We start from the raw sequence: 14,925 nt of genomic DNA, 5'->3' as shown, positions 1-14,925 counted from the left end.
GCCCACATGGCACTGTCCAGACCAGGCACAGGCAGCCCCAGGCAGGCTGCAAGCGGCTGCAGTGTGGGGTGCTGGCCACGCGGTGGGCGAGGGGCCGCTTTCCCCCCCTGTGCTCAGCACCACCTTGTAACCTGGCCCCACTGCCAGCCTGGGCCCCTCACCGGCTCTGGGCTCTCCCATCGGAGCTGTGTGGGTTACAAGTTAGTGGTGAGCATGGGGAAAAGCGTCCCCTCACTCACCCCATGGCCGGTGCCCCAGGCTATAGCCACTTGCAGGCCACGTGGGGCTACCTGTGCCTGCTCCAGACAGCCCTGTGTGGGCTGCGAGTGACTGCAGCAGGGAGCATTGGCCATGGGGCGGGCAAGGGGATGCTTTTCCCTGAGCTCAGCACCAGCTTCTTCCCTGCCGGCGAGCAGGGGTTTGGGGCTGTGTGCTGCCCCCTGCCTGTACTGCGGGGCTGAGGGCACTGGGAGTGAGTGGGTGAAGAGGCAGCAGGAACATGGGGCCTGCACCGGTGTCCTGGGGCCAGTGCCAGTGGAGCCCAGAGCAGGGTGGCAGGAACGCAGGGTCCCAGCCAGCAGGGGCTCTATGGAGCCAGGCCAGCTCCCCCCTCCCCCCACCTCCCGCTGGTGCAGCCCAGCCCGGCTCCACAGACCCCTGCCAGCCTGTGCCCCACTTTGGGCCCCACCAGTGCTGGCCCTGGAACATGGGACCAATGTCCCAATGTCTTGGGACCAAAGACATTGGGACATTGGTCCAAAGATGGTGACCAGGGGGCGGGGCACCTGTCAAGGGGCAGGGCTACCCATGCGGCCCTCGACAGTCTGCCAAAACTGGATAAGTGGCCCTCCACCCAAAATAATTGCCCGCCCCAACCTAAACTCTGGATCCTTCTCCATAGTACTGCCATCCAGACAGATGGCACCCATTTTCTATTTGTAATTTTGATTAGTCTTCCTGAAGTATAGCACTTTGCAGTTGTCAGCACTGAGCTTCATCCTGTTAGCTCCACCCCAGCATTTCAATCTGTCAAGATCCTTTTCACTCCTGTCCTTCAACATCTTCACAATCATTTCCAATTTAGTATCATCTGTAGATGTGCTCAAGAACCTCTCTATCCCAGCATTCAAATAATTAAGAAACACACTGAACAGCACTGGGCCCACAGACCCCTTCAAGGACTCCACATGAAACCTGCAACCATTCTGATATGGATTAATTTATAATTACCCTTTGCTTGTGGCTTCTGAGCCAATTGTCTATCCACCTTATAGTAACTTGATGTAACCCACTTTTCTCCTTTATGAAAAGGTCAGGTGGGACTTTGTCAAAAGTCTTGCTGTCCACTGCATTCTTTTCATCTACAAAAGTAACTACATGTGTATGAACATATGTTCATATATATCAAAATGGAATTAGAATATTTGAGCATCACTTTCATCATCAAAAGAGGACAGAGCTTTCAGAGTCATGTATGTACGGATCTGACTGATACTTTATCATATTCATGGGAACTTCAGTAGTTGCTAAATTTAAGCAATATTTTATCCTAGTGAAGTCTTATTAAGGCCCTGCTATAATTCCTGTTAAGAAATGCACTATGTGAATTTAAAAATCACCAAATCATTGACAGATCAAAATCACACCAATTGATTTGAAAGAAAAGATGTATATGCTACTCTTCACCATTAGAGATACTAACTCAAAATAATCCCCACCGATAGTCTGGGGTTTACTTTTGAATTTACAGTATTTTTTTTGTGAGAAGTTGAAGTCTATCAATATCTCAGGCCTCCACATTTAGTTTGAACTCCAATTTCCTCTGGGCTTTGTTACTACTGCAGGCATAAGCCACACAGGGAAAAAAAGTTAGTGAAGCACACATTTTTACTTAATCAAAACCTCCTACTGAGCATCTCTTGGAAATTAAATTAAAACCATCAGGTCACAGTTGTAGAGGTTTCTTCCATAGTCATAGGTATTTGTTGTTTTTTTTTTTAATATGAAACCACATGTTTCTATAAGTGAAAGTCAGTTAAAAATGCATACCTTGTATATGTGTACATATAAGACACATATGTGTACAATAAACTGGTACAACCCCACCAGTTTATTGTACACATACACATATGTGTACAATAAACTAGTGTGCTGCTAGGGAATGCGTCAACCCCGCTGTTCTAGAAAATAACCATATGGCTCATTAAAGTCTAGAATTCTTCCCTACCTAAATCCCTACGTAGAGGCTCAAATAGATTCAGTTGTAATTGAGTGGTTTTAAGGGGTAGCTGTCCTCTACCAGTTTCCTCAAGTCCAGAGAGAATTGTTCTACCTGGTCTTGTTCTAATGTGCAGCTACCTGGTCTGTTGGCCTGATGTGCCAGCATGCTATGAAATCACCTGTGTTGTCCACCATCTGCTGGGTCATTGTAAAATCCAACCTCTTTCCTCTACCACCTGTCTAACAGTGCAGTGAGCACAGCTGTGGCATTGGTGTATCTGACCCTTTCTACAAAATCAGCACTGCTCTGTTGGACTTGCCCTTCAGATTCAGTTTACACAGAGCACAGCTGAGGACCCTAAGCTAAACAGCATCCTTGAAACAACTTGTCTCATATTCTTGCGATAGCACTCTAGGTCTCTGAAACAAACCTTTTCCCCTCTTGCTGTGCAAAGCTTTGATTCCATTAAATGTACATTCAGGGTGACTTTGAATTCCAAGTCTTATCCTGCACAATTATATCCTTTTGTAACAACTGTTATAGTAATTATCTATTGTCATTTGTACTGTCAAAACATCCAACACATTCCAATTCATTGATTTACTGTTGTGATTATTGGATCACAATTGACATTGCTTGCTTCCAAATGCAAAAGTAACCAGAGAAAACCCTATGGCTTATATTATAGAGATGGTCAGACCAAATAACCCATTGATCACTCCAAGAGCCACTCTAATTAAAGTACCCGGATCATCTTGTATATCGGTGTCATCAGTGCTCATCAAACAAGCTTTAGTTAAAGCAACCCTGCCACCATTTTTCAGCACTGATCACACTGAAACACAAGACGTTGGAGTCTGCTGGAGCAAGGTAATTACCACACACCTTGTAATTATAGCATGTTGGACCAACGTTGCTGTCATGTATAGGTGTCCTATGACTCTATATGTCTTAGAGAGCAAGAGAGTGGAGCCAGGAACTTGAGGATCCTGAAAACAGATGTTACCAAAACAGCACCTTTAAAGGGTTCTTTTTTAAATGATATATGTGGATATGTCTATGTCTAAGATAGATATAAACATGAGGTAAAAATCAATAAAAGTTTTCCTAGGTTATCTTGTATAAAATGGAAGATGCAGGAGAAGCATGGTCATATGGTAGGACTTAACATTAATAAGAGAGAAATTGCAATGGATTTAAGGAAGGTTAGCAAATTGCATTCACTCACAAAGCTAAATTAAGAGTGAAAATTACATAGAGACAAAGAGAAGTGATTTGCTACCAGTGGTCTAGCTGACTCTTTAATTAAGAATGTATGTGTCATTTTTTCTTCAAAACTGATTGTTCCTGATGCTGAATACAGTCTCGCAAATCATATACTATGTGACCAAATGGAACTGCTTCCCCAAAAACTTGAACAACAGTCACTTAACGAGCTACAGCTGTTGCTATATAGCTGCTCCCAAAACTGCAATAGTAGGCACAGAGTATAGGGAAAGAAGGGTTACATTTCTTTATCCCCCTTTTCCCCTGCTATGTATATAAGGACATATACATATGTGTATATATGTCCATATATACATATGTCCTTATGGGCATAGCAGGGGATGAATAGGATAAAGAAATGCAATACTATATATATGTATATATATATTACTTACTTTCAAATGAAAGGTATTCTTCATCAGGTCTGCTATTCAAAAGCTTGTCTAACTTTGTCCCAACCATGCAGCTGGTCCAATAAAAGATATAACCCACAAAATTCCTTTTCTCTTGCATAATTCCTGGATTATCATAGCTACAACATCACTCCAGTACCACCAAAATGTAAAAGCCCATTTTCCCCACAGCATAAGCTTATTTTCTATCAGGTAGCAATTCAAGCAAGTATTTTAACAATGTATATGTATTTATATATGTATGCACGCATGCAGCCATGCATGTGTAGGTTAGGTTTCAGCACATGGGAGGTGAAATGCATTCACCCTCAGCACCACAATAAGTAGTGGCATCAAAAATATATGACAATACGAATCTAACCATACAAGCCAGGGCTGTCAGCTGGGTGCCGCACCCCACATGGGCCATACACCGTACAGGGGCCATACACCCTACAGACTGCAATAGTGTAAACCATAAGCACCATGGCCCACCTGCACAATTTCCCTATACACAGCAAGGCTGGTGGGCATCCCTCTCACCCCACAATGTGTGCAGGCAGGCAACCCACCGGCTCACCACCCACAGGCTCTCCCATGGGCTGCACTGCACCACCTTCTGGGTCAGGTACAGAAAGAAGCTATAGGGGAAGCTAAGAGCCCCCGACTGCTGCTGCAGCCAAAATAATAGAGGGAGCACTGGCTATATAGGATCCTGGGGGTTGCAGATGAACCCCTTATGATTGCATGCAGCCCTCAGGCTGCTAGTTGAACTGCCCTGATATAAAGTTGTTGAGTGCCAAGTGGAGGCCTAAACCAAAAAATGAAAGTTGGATTTCAGTATGGTGCAGGCAGTATGATCTCTGAGTAAGCTGCAGTCTCCTTGGAATTACCTGAACTGTGTCTCTGGGTTAGTTGCCTTTAAGACTACCATCATAACAAGGACATTACAACAAGCTATATGGTTTCATTGTGATAATGAAACAGCTTCCTCACAATTACTGTCTTATAACATTCATGTATAGGCTGATAATCTACAAATAGCTAAGAACAGACCACTAGAAAGGTTGTATTAATGAAAAAAATCACAAACTACACTCTCACTGTATACAGTCTCATTAAAACAATACTATCATTAACACCAATATACTTGTACTTTGCCATTAACAATTAGACAGGAACCAAGGAAGAAGACTTAAAATGTGAGTAGATTCAAGGTTGGGGTACAGGCGAGCCAAAAAGGGCCTCTTAGGCTCCAGGGCCAAGCTGAAGTGAAAGGAGTTCGGGAGGGGCCCAGTAGTGATTTGCATGGACTCAGGTCTCTCTAACAGCCTCCCTTACACTCTCTCTAACAAGAACAAGAAAATGGCAGGTGTATGAACAAGGGAGGGCTACATTAGACCCTGAGCCAGACGGGGAATGCATAGCCACCAGGGGGCATCACGACCATGAACCTGCTACAATGATGGTTAAATATGAAATGTTAAACTTGTTCAGCCGTTTGGAAAACAAAAAATATGAAGCTGGACACAATACTGCCCACTTTGCTCACATAAAAATAATATCACAAAATTATAAAGAGTAAGATGGACATGGCCCCCTGTCTGTCATCTTTATATTGCCTGATCTGCCCATTTGTAAATATTCAAACAGTTAGCAAGTAAGGTGTGATTAGAAAATTATATAGAATGTTAACATTTTACATGTATAATTTTTCCTGCCCTGCCCTTGAAAAAGAATGTGTGTGTGTGTGTGTGTGTGCGTGCACTGTAATTAAGAAAGTTCACATCATTGACAACTCTCACTTGTAGATTAATAGGTCCAAATTAACAGTGCCTCCCACATCCTGAGCAACTAACTGGGAACAAGAAACTGAGTATATTTATATCTCCATTTAGGGGTGAATTCAGTAGCATAACTTGGGGTAGGCAAGTGGGGTACTATCCCCAGGTGCCAACTTAGTGGGGGCACCAGAATGGCAGCCCTGGGGAGTCCATACCATGGGAATAGCAGCAGACTTGCACTGCTGCTATTGCATAAACAACTAGGAGCAGAGACACTGTACTACTGCTGTAGCAGCAACAACTGGTGTAGACAGATTGCACAATGGTATCACCGGCCATGGACTTTGAATGTCCCAAGCAGGTAAGGTTCTTGCCATCCTGTATGTAATAACTTATATGACTTCCTCATTTGCGCTCTAACCCTTAGTTTATTTACCACTGAACTGTTTCTAACATGAGTCTACAAGCATTTTCCTTCTTCCAAATGTAAAATTCTTTCCCCCAAATTATATAGTTTCAAGACCCAAAGATGGTTTTATTTAATTGTAAACTAGTAACAGGCTTGGGGACTTGAATCATATCACACAAACCATTAGGTCTAGAAATTATATCCTTCTGGAAAAGTCAAATCTTCAGCATTCCAGTAACATACAAAGGACTTGCTTCTAGCCTTGGGGAATTCCAAAATATAGGGCATTGAAACTGTGCTTTTATTAAGCAGAGAAAAGCTGCTTTAGTACACGTCAAAGTATGTTTTCAGGCATTGTTCAAAAGTATTGAATATAATTTTCTGCTTCCTCAGAAGCCTTTGCGGTTAGACTTGGAGACTGGTGGAAGGATAATAAAAACATGCCAATAAATAAATCCACAATGACCATTGCACTCTACTGTTCCTCAAAACCTATTTTAGGAAAGCTAGAAATGTTAATTTCTAAATGTTTCTAAACATTTTCCTAACTGTCACAGAGCACTGAGGTGCTCTGCTCCTAGAGAGGGGAAACTGCCAGGGAGAGAGCCCTGGCAGGGAATAAGTAGCACAGCTGTGGGTTGCCAGGGGCAACCAGGAGGTCAGCTGACCGGAAGGGGCAGGGCCTGGCCCTCATAAAGCCCAGGGGCTGAGGCCAGGCTAGCAGTTCCCTGCCAGCAGTCAGAGGGGCAGGAACTCCTGGAGTTAAGATGTGAGAACCGCAGGTACTCCTCAAGCAGAGTAAGGGATGGCAGCTCGAAGATGTCCAAGCAATGTTATTATAGCCAGGCGGCTTATGTTTAAGTTGTCGCCAAGAGGCTTGAGTTTGTGTTTGGCTTTGTTGTTACACCGGTGGCTTGGGTGAGGCTATTAGGAGTTGGAGGAGGCCTCATGGGGAACCCACAGCGGCGTGGGGACCCCGGTGCCAGTGAGGGTGCAACATACTCATAGGGGACTCACAGCGGAGTGTGAGGCCCCCAGCACCAGCGGGCGCAGCACACGGGGTGCATAGACCCCAGCCCCAGGGAGGGGCATTTGAGAAGCCCTAGTGTGGGCGTGGCGAGCCCCAGAGAGGGGCATTTGGCAGAGACCCCAGCCCCAAAGAGGGGCGTTTGAGAAGCCCAAGTGTGGGCACACAGAGCCCCAGGAAGGGGGTAACATTATTGGAAAGCCCAAGTTGGGCACGGCGAGCCCCAGAGAAGGGGCACTACTGAGAAGCCCCAGTGCAGGCGCGGCGAGCCCCAGAGAAGGGGCACTACTGAGAAGCCCCAGTGTGGGTGTGGTGAGCCCCAGAGAAGGGATACTACTGAGAAGCCCCAGTGTGGGCAAGGCGAGCCCCTGAGGGAGGGCATAGCCCTGCGATAAACCCCGGAGAAGGGCGGACTACTGTGGTAAACCCCGGAGAGAGGGGGTAGTAGTGCGGTGAGCCCTGGAGAAAGGGGGTAGCAGTGCGGTGGGCCCGAGAGACAGGTGGCTTGACCAAGATGTCCCAGAGCAGGCACAGAAGGCCCCCAGAGAAGGGGCGGCTTCACAGGGAAGGCCCAGAGTGGGCACATGGAGCCCCAGGAGAGGGGCAGCATCATAGAGAAGGCCCAGTGTTGGCATAGAGGGCCGCAGGAAAGGGGCGGCACTAGAGAGAGGGCCCCAAGAGAGGGGCAGTATTCTTAAGAAGGCCCAGGAGAGAGGGCGGCGGTACCGAGAAGGCCCAGAGTGGGCATAGAGAGCCCCAGGAGGGGGCGGCAGTACAGAGAAGGCCCGAGAGATGGGCGTGAGAGCAGACCAAGAGACCAAACAACGTCCAGTCCAACTGCAAGGCTTGGGGTGTGGTATAAGGGGTGGTTGGAGCCACGCATAGCCCCTAAGGCTAGGGTGCCCCTAAAGCACCCATCATACAGTGGGACCCACGAGGGGCCCGGCAGTCCACGGGGACAGAAGCCACAGTGAACCGTGACCAAGAGGGTGTAAGGCAGCCTCCCAACTTTCTCTAAACATCAAAGACGTGGCAGGAGAGAATCCGAGGGTGCCCTTGGGCCGACTTGGCACGGAGGAAGGGGCCTTAAGGAGATCACGGCCCTCCTGTAGGACCCCGCCGTGACACTAACAAAGAAACTTTGTAATATGATACAAACTAAGGTAAAAATTAGAGAGTAGGGCGGAGTGAGTGTGGCCTGGATAGGCAGTATGCAAGAAACTGGGTGAGAGCCGGTGAAGTGCAAGAGGCCCCAGTGACAGTGATGGTGGTGTGTGTGTGGCCCCGAAGGGGGCAGTATGGTAAAGATCCAACTGTCTGCCCAGTTTGGCATGGCCTTAAGCCAGAGTATCATCCCACATTGTGACATCAGCAAGGCATGGGACACGTGTAGGACTGGTAGGAGCATGTACTTATCACCCACAGTCATTTCGGCACACAAAGGGCAGCCTCCGACCTATTTAATATCACAATCATTTATCAACAAAGGCATGGCAGGAAAACGAGGCGGGCTGCTCAGAGACAAGGTCAGGTCCATACTAATATCAAGCCTGGAAGGTGCCTTTTTCACACAGCAATAATTCTGTATTTGTAGTTTAGAAAAAGGAAATTAATGATAATCCTCGTGTTTACAAAGTGTAAATTGTATTGAAATTATTTAATTTCAGAAGTAGCTCCTACTGCTTCTCCTTAATAGGTTTGAAAATATTTATTTAATTTGAAGTGTTTACATTCAACCAAATCCTGCTCATCTTACTCATGTGAGTAAGCGAAGAGAATGTGTCTCTATATTGTTCAAGAAAAACAAAAGTGTTCCATGTTAAGAGACATGACTAAGAATAGTATTTAGTTTAATACAATTTGCATAAGTTGAACCATTAAGGTTGTCCTGAAAAATCTTGCTTATAAAACTTTATATGCATATTAGTGAATGCATACATCAGGGGTCGGCAACCCCCAGAACGCGTGCTAAGCCATTTTGCTTGGCAAGCCACAACCAGCCCTGGCTCTGGGTAGCTACTGAAGCACAGACTGCTTCCAGCAGGGCTTGCAACATCCCAGCTGCCTGCTGGGAGCAGCCCGGGATCCCGGCTGGCAGCAGCTACCCAGAGCCAGAGACAGTGCAGCTGGGAGGCTGCAAACAGCTGCACCGGGCTTCGGAGCACCGGCATCAGCCCTGTACCAGCACGTGCACCCACGTGTCAGAGTGGGCGGTGGGGGAGGGGCCTGAGGCAGCACAACCCTGGTCTCTCCCCTGCTCCCGGCACAGAGCTGGTGACTGGGCTCTGGAGCCCGGCACAGCTGTTTGAAGCCAGCCTGGGCTCTGGGCAGCTGTAGCAAGCAGCAGGCAGGCTGCAAACAGCTGTTCCAGGCTCCACAGCTCTGGCATCAGCTCCATGCTAGCAGTGACTGCATGGGCACCTCGGGGCGGGCTGCGCTGCCCTGCTGTCTGCCCTGAGGTGTGCACGAGGGGGGCACGGGGCAGTAGGGCTGGGGGCACAGGGCAGCAGGACTGGGGGGCACAGGGCAGGGGCTGTGGGTGGGGGGCAAGAGGCACAAGCAGGGCATCCTGCCATTTACCCCCTGCCCTCATTTTTTTTTTCTGGCATGCCGACACTCTGGCACCTTCCAAGGTAGGCATTGTGGGGTTTTGGGGCACTCTGACCAAAAAATGTTGTCTACTCCTGGCATACATACACTCTAAATATTATATTAAATGAATAATATATATTAAATATTGAAAAGATGAATTCAGTTCTAATGGCTTGATTCCTCACATCGCATGCAGGAAGAACTCCTTTTCAAGACAAAGAATTTTAACAACAAAAGGGCCAAAGAAACAGACCTGAAAAGTAAATGCTTTATTTGAATTGTCCAAGAAACATTTCATGAAATTTTAGGTATATTAATATGAAAAAGACATAGTTCTGTATTTGAATAACCCAAGCCCCAGTGTCACTAAGTAATAAAGGTATGTGACAGCTTCAGGGAGAATTGCACACACCCTCTATTGGGAATTTTTTAGCTCTGAGGTCACAAAGCCTGATTTGTGACTCAAGTAGGAAAAAATAAATAAAATGTCCTAAAAATTCCCTAATCCTGCTTGCTCAACTCCTCCTAGCTCCAGGACCTGCTCCTCCCATTTCAATATGCACCATCATTCTTTGCAGAGCATGGTGTATGCGCCAATGTGTTCTTTGATGGCTGGTGAGTCTGATGTGCAAGTGACAGTCCCGCCCACAGGTAGGGCACACCCACATACTAGCAATGCTCTGAATCCAAATAGCAGATTCTCTCCTCCTCTGACACCAGCCATCACAAAACTTGATCCAGTCCACCTCACAGCACCTTACCCCATCTGCAAGCTGATTCTGCCAACCAGAGTGGCATAGGTGATGTGTAATGGAGAGTATGGGGTGGCACGTGCCCCCCTTGAGAGCGCTGGTGCCCCTCCGACAGCAAGCACTCCAGTTAGTAGGGGGGCATAGACAGTGCTTGTGCCCTCACTAAAATTGTCTCCACCATGCTGCATGCAGAATTGCTGGCACTTCCACTGGCTGCCGGCTGGCTGCTGGGGGACCCCTCCCCCCCCGTCACTGGCTGGCTACTGGGGGACCCCCTGCTGATGTCCTCCCAGACTCAGGAGGAACCAGTCGCCCATGCATTCTGCACTCCTTTCCCAATCATCCACAGAGATTCCAAAGGATGCTAAGTCATCTTTGCAAGCATCCTGAAATCTTCACTGTCGTCTGCTCTCTTCCTAGGCCCCTCATAAGCTTCACAGTGTAGCATATTCTCTGGGATCCTGGGATCTGGCATTTGCTTGACATGACCAAGGCTCCTGAGTCTTTTCTTAATAATTCCCATAGATGACATACCAGTATAATTTAACACTTCCACATTTGTCACCCTATCTTGCTATCTTATTTGAAGAATTTTACACAGGCATCTGATATAAAAGCTGTTTACTCTTGTGATATATTTGGCGTAGGTTGTCCATGTTTCTGAGCCATATAGAAGAGTAGATAAAACACATGTCTCATAAATATGTATTTTTACTTTAGTTGACAGTTTGTTATTGTTCCAGGCTCTGTCTTTCAAAAGACCAAAGTTCCTGGCTGCTTTGCCAATTCTACTAGTGAGCCCAGCATCAAGGTCTACATTGCTGGTAACAGTAGAGCCAAAGTAGAAAAATTGGTCAGCAACATCAAGACAAGTCCCATCTAGGGTGATATCTGGAACTAGTTCTGAAGAGTCTTTGTGCATGATAAAAGTCTTCTTCAAATTTATGTCTAGCCCAAAGATTTTGCATGAGTCAGAGAACTTGGTAATGAGAAGTTGTAGGGCATCAACACTGTAAGCCACAAAGGCTGCATCATCTGCAAACAACAGGTCCCTTATGATGATCTCCTTCACCTTACCTCTGAACCTTGCAATGTTAAACAGTCCTCCATCATGTCTAGTGCTAAGATAAACACCCTCTTGAACATCATGGAACTCATGTTGAAGAAGGAAAGAAAAGTAAATGTTTAACAATGTGAGAGCCAATACACAGTCCTGCTTCACTCTATTGTTGATGCTGAATGAGTCAGACTCCTGGTTTTCATACATTACAGTTGCCTTCATGCCGACATGTAAGGATTTCACAAGGTTTAAAAGTATAGGTGGGCAACCATGTTTCTTCAAAATAGTGTAAAGCCCTGATTGACTAACCATGTCAAAGGCTTTTGTTAAATCTATGAAAGCCATGTACAGCAGGATACACTTCTCTCTGCACTTTTCCTGAAGTTGTCTGACAGAGAAGACCATATCTATGGTAGACCTTCCCTAGCAGAAGCCACACTGACTCTCAGGATAGATTCTCTCAGCTAAAATGTTGAAATCTAGGTAAAAGAATGCAGCATAAGATTTTTCCTGCAGCATTGATTGTCTTGGGCATGACGTTAAACTGAATTCTCTGCTCCCTTGTGGACACTTCTTGGTAGAAGAAAGGCTAAGAGTCCTCACTCTGACAGAAAGATGCTTATGCTGAAGCAACAAGCAGTTAGCAGCTCTATTCAGATTGAGCTGTGGCAGAAGCTACAACCTCTGTATCACTGAATGTCTAGACCTGTTCTGGCCTTTAGATTTTGGCTCAGTGATCTAAAAGGGGGATGACAAGTCTATAGCAGCCTCCGCTTCTCCATAATTCTGCCTAGGCATATGCACTGAAGGTCTTGGTAAGATGGCCACAGGGATCTGAAGGAGGCAAAATGGCCCTGAGACAGCTACCAAGATTTCCAAGCAGCCCTGTAAAAGGATGACCTGCTTCCCTTGCATGTGGGTGGCCCTAGAAAAGGTGGGTCAAACAAGCCATGCCTCAGTGCTTATATCCTGGCTCAACTGATTTTATAAACAGAATTGTTTGCTGGAATATACAGACTTTGACCTCTGGATATGATTTTGATCTGGATTCAGATCTGAGGAAAATGGCTGTGTTGAGTAACAAGTTTGCACATTTCAGAGTTGATATTGCAATTCTTTTGGAAACTTGGCTGCCAGACACAGACTTCATAAAGGAGAAGGACAACACCATTTACTGGCATGGTAAACCTGGAACAGTAAGGAGAGCATGGTGTAGGTTTTGGTATAAGAAATGAGCTTATGTCATCATGTGAAGCTCTGATTGCAATGTCAATACATACCATGACCCTTTGAGTTAGAATACAGAAGGGATTCATCAACCTTGTTAGTGCCTATGCTCCAACTCTGCAGGCTAGTGATGAGGAGAAGGACAGCTTCTATCAACAGCTGGAAGATCTGATTGGCAGGAATCCAAGGAGAAACACATTCTAGTACTTGGAGATTTCAATGCAAGAGTTGGGTCCATTGCTGAGATTCTGCGTAGGGATGGCATTGGACATATGAACAACAATGGTCAGAGAGTTCTTGAGCTCTGTGAAACTTCAAGCTGAGAAGATGCACTGCAAGAAACCTGCTGGACAGCATTTTATTGACTTGTGCCAAATCAATGATCCTGCCAAGAAATAGCTTTTCAATGAAGAGGTAGCAAAGTTAGCTGGAATGAATGAAACTGCACCAGATGCATGGGAAGTCCTGAAAACAAATATGTCAATGCATCAATCAAGAGTTTTGGAAAGAATACTAAGAAAATGTTGACTGGCTTGTAGACCATTCAGAGGTACTGCTGCCACTCATTGAGAGAAAAACAACTGCCCTAATCACCTACAAGTCTACTCCTACTACTGATTCACCCAACAACCTATGAGAAGCTCATCAGGCTGTTCAAATAGCTTTCAGGAGGAGTGTTTAAGAATTTTAGCTGGGTCTCTGTGATACCATCCAACAGGAGCCTAACAGAAGAGTCAGTAGACAGCAGTATGAAGGCATTAGAAAGGCCATTGAGCCAACAAAGTACAAGATGGCTCCATTGAAAGTCCTGGATGGTAATATCATAACTGATAATGAGAAGGAAGTGGGAAGGAGAGGTGGAAATGGGAAGGAGAGGTGAATAATGGGAAGGAGAGGTGGATTGTGCACTGTGGAATGATATACTGAACCAAGTAGACCAACATGTGCTAGATGAATTGCCTGGGTTTGAAGTTATGTCTTCACTGGATGCCAACCTACACTAAAGGAACTTGAACAATGCGAATCTTTTTAATGCAATAACAAAGCTTCGTGATCTGACTGTTTACCTGCCGACATTTACAAATGTGCAAAGAAAGACTTGCTGCAAAGACTGCATGAGGTACTGCTACTCAGTTGGATGGAAGACTGCAAGAAGACTATTGGAAGAAGTTCTGCAAGATTTCAAAGACACTAATTTCATCCAACTCTATAAAAACAGAGGAGACAGAAGTGACTGTAATAACCACAGAGGTGTATCTCTTCTCGTATGTAATGAATAAAAGCCTGGAACCCGTGGCCCATTTAAGCTGCTGTAATAGCATAAAGAGGCTATGAAAGCTCATATCCAGCTACAAAATAATTTATCAGTCATAGGAATAGATTAAGACAGCCCCAAGCTGTTTTTTGAGACCCTTTCTACTACCTCTCATGCAGAAGGGTAACCAAAGGTAGGGACCTACCAACATTGCGACTGCACAATTTTTGCGAAAACCCTGATTTCAGATGGGCTCCGCAAAAAGCACGAACTCTGCAAAAAAGTGCGAGCTCAGCAAAAAACACTGTCTGGCTGGGGAAAGCTGGGACAGAAAGCAAAAAAACCTGCAAGAACAGAAAAGGGTGGGAAGCTCTGATGTCCTGAAGCACAGGGAGAGGGTGCAAATCAGGGGCTGAGCCTGTGACATAGTCAGGGAAGCAGGTGGGTTTTGGCATCAGCTTTTAGAGCACCCACAGGCATGAAGCAGCCTGACTAGGAGCAGGGATGGTCAACACTAAGAAATCTTCCAAGATGACCAAATACATTTCAGTGCTGCACCATGCAAGACAGTATTCATGAGGAAACTTGCACACAGATGGAAGCAGACTCTTCTGTACCTCCTGCAATGTAAATCTGGATGTGTCCAGGAAAACCAGCATAGATCATCATTTAGAGTCCAAGACATACATGAAGCAGAAGACTGTTGCAGAGGCTGCAATTTCCCTTGTGGAGGCTTCCACTGTGGTGAATATCCTGCTGGAGAAACTTGATCGCTCAAAGTTAGGGGACTACCTGAGCCAAACCTGCCAAATGCTGGCAGTTTTCTGCATGCCAACAAGCTTCGCCAAGACTGTCTCCCTGCAGTGATTGCTTTCCAGTCCATAAAGGCTGCCTTTGTAGAGTATGACTCCTTCTCCATGTGGTTGATGAAGCCAGCAAC

The sequence above is a fragment of the Alligator sinensis genome, unplaced genomic scaffold, assembly GCF_000455745.1.
Source record: "Alligator sinensis unplaced genomic scaffold, ASM45574v1 scaffold145_2, whole genome shotgun sequence".
NCBI classification, from domain to species: Eukaryota; Metazoa; Chordata; order Crocodylia; family Alligatoridae; genus Alligator; species Alligator sinensis.
Note: the sequence above shows the minus strand (reverse complement) of the source record.